We start from the raw sequence: 8,493 nt of genomic DNA, 5'->3' as shown, positions 1-8,493 counted from the left end.
ATCGGCCAGGGGATGGACAGTACAGAGCGGCCATTCCTCTCCCCCCCCCCCCCCCCCCCAGACACGAAACTGCAGTCTCTCCCCCCCGGACTGAACACGACACTGCAGTGTGAGAATAACAGCAGGCACTCATTTTTTAACTTCAGTTCAGGGACGCCACTTCCTTCTACTTCAGCCTCCGCGCACAGGTACCAAAATGGGTGGCGGGGAGTGGCTAATGATCGCTATCGCTGGGTAAAATCGCTGGGGAGAAAACACATCGCGATTTTAACTTACTTTTGCAGCGAGCTAGTCAAAATTGACTTGCCTGCACAGTCTATTTTTCCCAGCGATAGCGATCTGGCGGGGACGCGCATCGCTATCGCTGCCTGTGTACACACGGAGCGATATGCACTAACTTTCTGAGCGATTTTGACTATATAGTCAAAATCGCTCAGTTATATCGCTCCGTGTGTATGAAGTCTAGTAATAGTTTATGTTCAAACGCTATGGAAAAAAAATATTCTGTATTTCCATAACTGGACCAGGGGCGATGCTACACTGCAAGGTAGTGTACTGAGGTATAGAAAGAAAATAAGAAAACCAGAATACATTTCTTTCTCCCTAGGCAGCTCCAGGTGTGTCCATGCTCATAATTACCATGATGACAGTTTCTGTAGGGCTTGCTAACTGCCTAGCCTGGTATAACTGCCACTTGTAGTGCATCAGGTCCAGCTCCCCTCTGCCATGGTGTAGGCCAGGGGTGGGCAATTATTTCAGCTGGAGGGGCCACTGATCACTTTCCAGTGAATATTGGAGGGCCGCACCCCCCCCCCCCCCTTCCGCATTATGGACCTAATTCAGACCTGATCGCTAGGGCGTGTTTTTTGCATCCCTGCGATCAGGTAGTCGCCGCTTACAGGGGAAGGGGGAATTGGCTGTGCAGGGGTGCTATTGCATGTGCAGAGAGCTGCACAAACAGCAGTTTGTGCAGTCTCTGCACAGCCCAGGACTTACTCTTCTAGTGTAATGATCGGAGCCGGAGCTGACTGTGGATGTGTAACAACAAAATCAGGACGACACTTGCAGCATCAGCGTAATACAGGTCTTTACTCAGCATGAGCCAGACACCAAGTGGAAGTAACAGGAGACAAACAGGAAGTGAGTAACCTCGGCATGACATCATCTCCCATGATACACAGCATGCATTTACAGTTTACACTGACGTCATAAACCCTCCCTCCAAATGCCTGGATCCTCCTGCGTTTTTTCGGACACTCCTCTAAAACGGTCAGTTGCCACCCACTAAACGGCCTCTTCCTGTCAGTCACCTTGCGATCACCCATGTGATCACTTTTTCGCACCATTCCATTACTGCCCGTCGCTGCAGACCGACGCACCTGCGCATTGCAGTGCTTGGCAGTCCAGACCTGATCGCAGGCTGTACGAAATCGCAGCCTAGCGAGTGTGATGGATACAGCAGTTACTTGGTACAGAAGCAGGACCGTTGCTAGGATGTGGTGGGTTGGCAGCAGGAAGCGCACTTTGGGCTGTCTCTGGCACATGGTGTATTGAGGATGGCATTGGCGGCTTCTGGAAAGATGCAGAATAACATATCCAAGAGACACAGATCTCTCTCAGTTCTGCTACTGGCTCCTAAATGACAGAGGAAGCCAGCACATGGACACAGCAGCAGCAGTGGTACACATAGAGGGGATACATGAGGAGGTCATAGAAATAATCCCTACACACTGTGCCCAACACTCACATTTAGGGCCTCCCAGAGGACCCTCCTGCAGCACCCAACATCCCTTCCTCCCGGAGGAGTCCTGTGGATGTTTTTGTCTGCACCTTGTATTCCACAGGCAGGAGCAAATAATGGGGCTGGGAGATATAGGCTGCAGATTCAGCAGGGGTGGCTTTTATCAGAGAATGCTTGCTAATTGCTATTGGCAGCGGTAGCTGGGGCATGACAGCAGCCTCCTCTGAACTGCTTATCACACCGGCTTGGACAGGCAGGAGACTCTGATCATTACGTCAGACGTCTCCTCCGGAGGTACCCCCGGTCGGCAGCAGCAGAGGAAGAACTGGAAAGGTGGGGAGGGATCTCCCTTCCGATCAGACCACCCCCATTCACTTGCCTGCAACTATCACACAAAAATGCCCAAAAATGACAGGTGCACGTGCCTTACTACCCTCCCTGAATGCGCCATCAGCGTCGCACGCTATATCCACTGGGAGTAGGAGAGCAGATAGGGAGAAAGGGGGAGATAACACTCTGGGCAGCACGGGCTGTAAGAGGATCTGATGGCGCCGGCAGCAGCAGGTGTGGAGTCATTTCGCATTGTGAAAACACAGCAGTGGGAGACGGCGCCCTCACAGCTTGGCACTCTAAATGGCTACGAAGCCCGCGTATGTGTCGGGCTGGTGCTGCCCATGGCGCGACTAGCGAGATCCACAACCAGGATTTCCTCAGCGGCGCCGGCAGCTTCAGAGCCGCTCAGCCTGTCAGGCCGCTTGCCATTGTACGCTGGTGGGAGCAGTAGCGGATCTTGCCACGTGCAAGCAGTACTTTTGCCCGGGGCGCCGCCTTCCGGAGGGCGCAGGGCTCCATCCGGAGGGCGCCGCACCAGGGCAAGATCCGCTGCTGCTGTGCCCCCCGCTGCCGCTGGCCGCGTCTAGTTTCCCTTCGTGGAGAGGTCCTTTACTGTGCGGTGCGCGATGACGTCATCGCGCACCGCACATCATTTCAGTCTTTACAGGGGGCGTAAATGACCACGCCCCCTGTACGAAGCCACGCCCCCTATTGCCGCCCGGGGGCGCACAGAGCCCCAGAACCGGCTCTGAGTGGGAGGCAGCGAGTCGGGCAGGATCGGTTCATGTAGGCTGACCATAGTAGCCCTTTAAACTGGGACTCTCGTGAATTACACAGGTTCTGTGGCTGATTAAAAGTAAACCAGGTGACATGCAGTCTTGAAGTCAGCCAGCCACAGAACCTGTGTAATTCCTGATTTTCCGTGTTTAAAGGGCTAGTATGGTCAGCCTACATGGTGTAAGTGGTCAGGAGGGAGATTAATGATACTGCATGACATTTTCAGCTACAGACTGTCAAGCAAACAAGCCTGCAGTCTAGGGAACCACATTCAATTCTATTTAGAGGTTAAAGGTACAAAATAAATATATAGTCACATTAGAAGATATCAGCAGAATGGATAGGTCTACCTGTACTTATGAATTATTTCTAATTTCTGACCACATTCTGGGGGTCATTCCGAGTTGTTCGCTCGCAAGCGGATTTTAGCAGATTTGCTCATGCTAAGCCGCCGCCTACTGGGAGTGAATCTTAGCATCTTAAAATTGCGAACGATGTATTCGCAATATTTCGATTACACACCTCGTAGCAGTTTCTGAGTAGCTCCAGACTTACTCGGCATCTGCGATCATTTCAGTGCTTGTCGTTCCTGGTTTGACGTCACAAACACACCCAGCGTTCGCCCAGACACTCCCCCGTTTCTCCGGCCACTCCTGCGTTTTTCCCGGAAACGGTAGCGTTTTTTCCCACACGCCCATAAAACGGCCTGTTTCCGCCCAGTAACACCCATTTCCTGTCAATCACATTACGATCGCCAGAACGAAGAAAAAGCCGTGAGTAAAAATCCTAACTGCATAGCAAATTTACTTGGCGCAGTCGCAGTGCGGACATTGCGCATGCGCATTAAGTGGAAAATCGCTGCGATGCGAAGATTTTTACCGAGCGAACAACTCGGAATGACCCCCCTCTATCTCTTTAGGTCACTGCTCTTTGACCTAGAATACTACAATAAATATAAAGAAGTGCATTATTGACCACATATACACATATTTGTTAGTTAAAACAATGCTCATTTTATTCTTAAGATTCAGTATCTTAATAACAGGATATTAAAAAATCAGCAAAATAAAAAATAAATAATTGAAAACAAGATTAAATAAATACTTTGTACGTCATAAGATGTGGGGGTTTTTCATAGGAATGCTTGGTGTGTACGCACGTGGCTAGTCGCATACAGCATGTGGCGGGCGATAACATGCAAAATGAGAAAGGACAGATCTGTACTGACATCTGACCTTATCTCTCTTCACACTTCTACCAACTTCGCTCCACAAATGCCTCCTGTTCTCCCAAGTGATTACATCCTTGCACTCTTGCCTCCAAGAGTTTGTCTGTGCTGCTCCCCTACCTCTGGAACTCCCTCCCTCTCCCTATCAGACCTTCCGCTTCTTTACCAAAGCCTTTCAGGTCTCATCCTGGCTCACTGCGCCTTACTCACTGTCTCCCTATCTGTGCACCTCTGTCTGTCTGACCCTTCCCTTTAGAATGTAAGCTCTCACAAGCGTGGCCTCATGGGATTTTTCTTTCCTGACTTATACCATCATCTGCTCCCTATTGTCTACAACAGCACCTAACTTCGCCAAGTGACTCCAGGGGGAAAAGTATTAAAAAAATGGGTGCAGCATGTGCAGTGTAGGCCCCCCTGGACTCAAGGGACCGTGTGCACCGCACACACTGCACCCATTATAAATACACCAGTGGCTGTGAGTAGGGCTGCCATCGGGGGGAGACGACTGCTGGGAATCCAGTCTTGGGCATGACAGCGTGTTGGCCTGGATGGCAGTGTTGTGGATTGGAGCGCAATACCATGCTGACACAGAGGGGCAACACCGGCAGCAGTCTGAATTTGTAGCAGCAGATTCTGATTGGCTGCCAGTCCATGGGATCCGTTTAGCTCATAGCCTGCTCCAAACTTGAAACACTGCTGGTGCTGTGTCCTTCTACGGCTGCCTGCTCCAGACTCCTTCCCTGTGCTGGTGCTTTGTCCTTCTACGGCTGCCTGCTTCAGACTCCTTCCCTGTGCTGGTGCTGTGGTCCTAGCCCATCACAGTCGTGCCTAGAGGCGCCACCTGGTGCTTTGCGGCCTTCTCCCAGGAGCTGCAACCGGCGCCCAGAATGGTAAGTTGTGGGTGCTGCAGGGAGAGCGGAAGGTGAGGGGGCCCTGCCTATTCTGACAGTCCCTGGCCCCATAATTTCTGATAGCAGCCCTGGCTGTGAGGGAGGATTGCTAGTCACTGTGCAGGTCAGAAGTATACACATTATCAGAAATAAAATAAGAAATAACTGGATATACTGTATATGAATTAAATGAAACATACATATAATTATTCTGTTCTCCTACTGCCAAACTCTGAGATCCCATAGGTGGAAGGGTTTTATTGTTTTGATCACAAAAATAAAAGACAATGGATTTGGATAGGGTCTTTTACCTCAGTCTATATAGGATTTATGGTTAACATATCCCCCAACATTTGAATGAAGCATGTCAGCTTGCTAACAGAAAGGGGGCTATGGCTTTGCTGCATTTCTCTGTTGTGCATCACATCTCCACTCCAACGGGACCCTGCATCATGCATTTAGGATGGGATGCAGTCAGGATCTCGGCTGTCGGTATCCAGGCAGTCAGAATACCGACACCGGAATACCAACACCCATCTGAATGCCGACTCCGGCATCCAGAAGAGTACAACATCCCGACAGTCGGGATCCCGGACCAGAAGACACCGGGTGGGGGAGGGGGGTTAGGCTGTGGAGGGGGGGGTTAGGCTGCATCCCAGGTGGTTAGGGTTAGGCTGCGTCCTGGGGGGTTAGGGTTAGACAAACCTCTCAGGTGGTTGGGGTTAGTCTGCATGGGAGGGAGGATTAGATTTAGGCAGCAGGGATGGGGGGATATGCACCTACAGGGGTGGGTTAGGGTTAGGTACCAAGGGGGGAGGTGAGGGTTAGGCTGCGGGGAGGGAGGGTTAGGGTTAGGTGGTTGAGGAGAGGGGAGAGCACCCTTTACCCACCTCTGTCGGCTTATTAACAATCAGGATTCCGGCGTCAGAATTACGAGCACCGGGATCCAAAGTGCCGGCATATCATCCTGCTCCCATTTAGGACAGTGGGATAATGCTCAAAAAGCCGAACTACCGTATCAAAATTGGGATAGTAGGGAGCTACAGTATAGCTTAGAAATGTGACATACAGTACAGAACAATACAGTGTGTTACTAGGTTCCCTTTTATTAGATAAAGACAATTTGTGTTCCAGCTACACTTGTCCTTCATACAAGGAAAGCCTTACAATGCACCAGTCAAATCATATGAGAAAACATTCCATCATACTAAGGGTCTCCTCTAAGGGGGCGATTTCTCTCTTATTTTATTTAGTATTTGCATTGAACTAAGCTGTAGCAGCATTCATAAAAAAGAAAACAGCATTGGCCTTTTGACAGACCACCTACTCCTTTAGTGCAAGAAAAGAAATCCTGCTTGGCAGCTTGCCGTTAGCAGTCTGTAATCTTTGCTTATTTGATTCAAGATGAATTGTAGATAATTCACGTTGGTAAAGCCTTCTTTCCTCCCCCTTTCTAAAAAATAGATTTTAATTTGCCAAAATGTTAGCTCAGCAGAGTGTGAAATATGGAAGGCTCTAAGGTGACCTTGTGTGTTGCTGGCAGTGACTTATATCTTCTCTAAACTGCAAAATAAGGAAAAGAACGTTAAAAACAGCACAGTACCTTAATTCAATAAGGAAACAGGGGAATTGAATCATATCTTCGTTGAGGGGTGTAGTAGGGTATGCCGGCGGCCGGGCTCCCGGCGGCCAGCATACCAATGCCGGAATCCCGACCGCCGGCATACCAACAGCTGGGCGAGCGCAAATGAGCCCCTTGCTACGCGCGCCACGCACTCCACGCTATCTATTCTCCCTCCAGGGGGGTCGTGGACGGTATGCCGGCTGTCGGGATTCCGGCGCCGGTATACTGAAGACCACCCTTCGTTGAGGGGTCTTTTCCTGTAAGCTTTCATTTTGTGAGATTTGATGGTTATTCTCTTTTAAATAATGTTTCCGGAAAGGGAAGTGTCATATTGAGAAATGGGTAATGACAGTCACAGGGCTTTCAAGACCGCAGAGCAGCGAGTGACAGGGAGACTCCCAACTGCCCACTGCCCCCTCCCCCGCCAACACTGCGGGTCACAGGTGGGAAAGTAAAAAAAAAGGTACTGTTCTGCAAAAATCGGGACAGTTGGGAGGTATGTACTTATTCACCAGACTGTAGGGGTGATCTGTGATGCAGCTGATCTCAGTCACTGATTGGCTGGGAGCACGCTGCACAGTGATGAAGTCACTGTGCTGTGCATTCCAGCCTAACAATAACAAAAAGAGAGGGGACCAGTAAGTATTTTCCAACTGTGCCCGGTCCAGTGTCTTGAACCCTGGGTTCTAATGATTATAATCCTGGGTATTTTTGAGTCCAGGATCCCAGGATAAGGAATCCCAGGATTGGCTTTCCCAGGATTGGTAGTAAAGAGGACTAAGGACATGGGTCCTATTCATCAAGCAAGTGACGTACACCTCTTCCACATATGAGCTTATTACTTTCACAGAATAGGGCTAGTTCTGAGTTGGGAGACATTAAAAAAAAAAACACATTAGGGACAAACCATCTTCTAATGCAAGGGGTGCAATTGCATTCATTTTATTGTTATTTATTTTTTGCATGCAGGGTAAATACTGGCTGCTTTTGCATGTAGCCCACAAATGCTTGACAATTTTATGTTACTCTAGCTAGGACATACCTTTCCTGATCCTAAAGCTACATTAGACGACCTGTGTACCCAGCCGACGGCAGATTATTATTATCCTTTATTTATATGGTGCCACAGAGGGATCCGCAGCGCCCAATTACAGAATACATAAACAAATAAGCAAAACAGGAAAACAGTGACTTACAGTTGAAGAAAATATAGTACAAGTGCAGTGTACATAAACCTACAGCAGACAACACTGAAATGAGTATAAGGGTGGCCTAAAACAGTGGGATTTGGTGCCGTCGAAGACGGTTTAAGAAAGAGAAGGAAAAGCACATGAGAGGAGAGGGCCCTGCTTGTGAGAGCTTACATTCTAAAGGAGAGGGGCAGACAGTCAGGGGGTGACACAGATGGGGTAGACAGTCAGTGTGGAACAGAGGGCTTAGGATGAGAGATGGCTGGGTTTGGTGAAGAAGTGGGTCTTGACAGCCTGTTTGAAGTTTTGTAGAGAGGTGGAGAGTCTGAGGGAAAGTGTTAGGGTCTCCTGCCCTGTGCTGCCACGTCGTCATGGCAACCGGGAGACAAGTGCTAGCGGAGTAACCTGAGCGCAGCTGATACTCCGGTTCGGGTCTTTTGCTGTGCAGTGGTTACAGGCTCTGTGCACGGCAGGGGATCCGGTGCTGGTTTTTGTGCTCACAGTCTGTGAGGTCTGAGTGGGGCGTGGACAGCACCTGCTTTATAAGGCCTCTTCTCAGGTTAAGCAGATGCTGCTGAATCTTTGTTGGTTAGTCAGTTCCTGAAAGTTAGCCAGTACTGTGTAGCTTTGTATTTGTTGTTGCTTACTGCAAATAGGCCTGGGGATTTGGTACTACACTCTGCCAATCCAGACCTAGCAGTAAGACTGGA

The sequence above is a fragment of the Pseudophryne corroboree genome, chromosome 4 (assembly GCF_028390025.1).
Source record: "Pseudophryne corroboree isolate aPseCor3 chromosome 4, aPseCor3.hap2, whole genome shotgun sequence".
In the NCBI taxonomy this organism is placed as follows: Eukaryota; Metazoa; Chordata; class Amphibia; order Anura; family Myobatrachidae; genus Pseudophryne; species Pseudophryne corroboree.
This window is presented reverse-complemented; position numbering follows the sequence as displayed.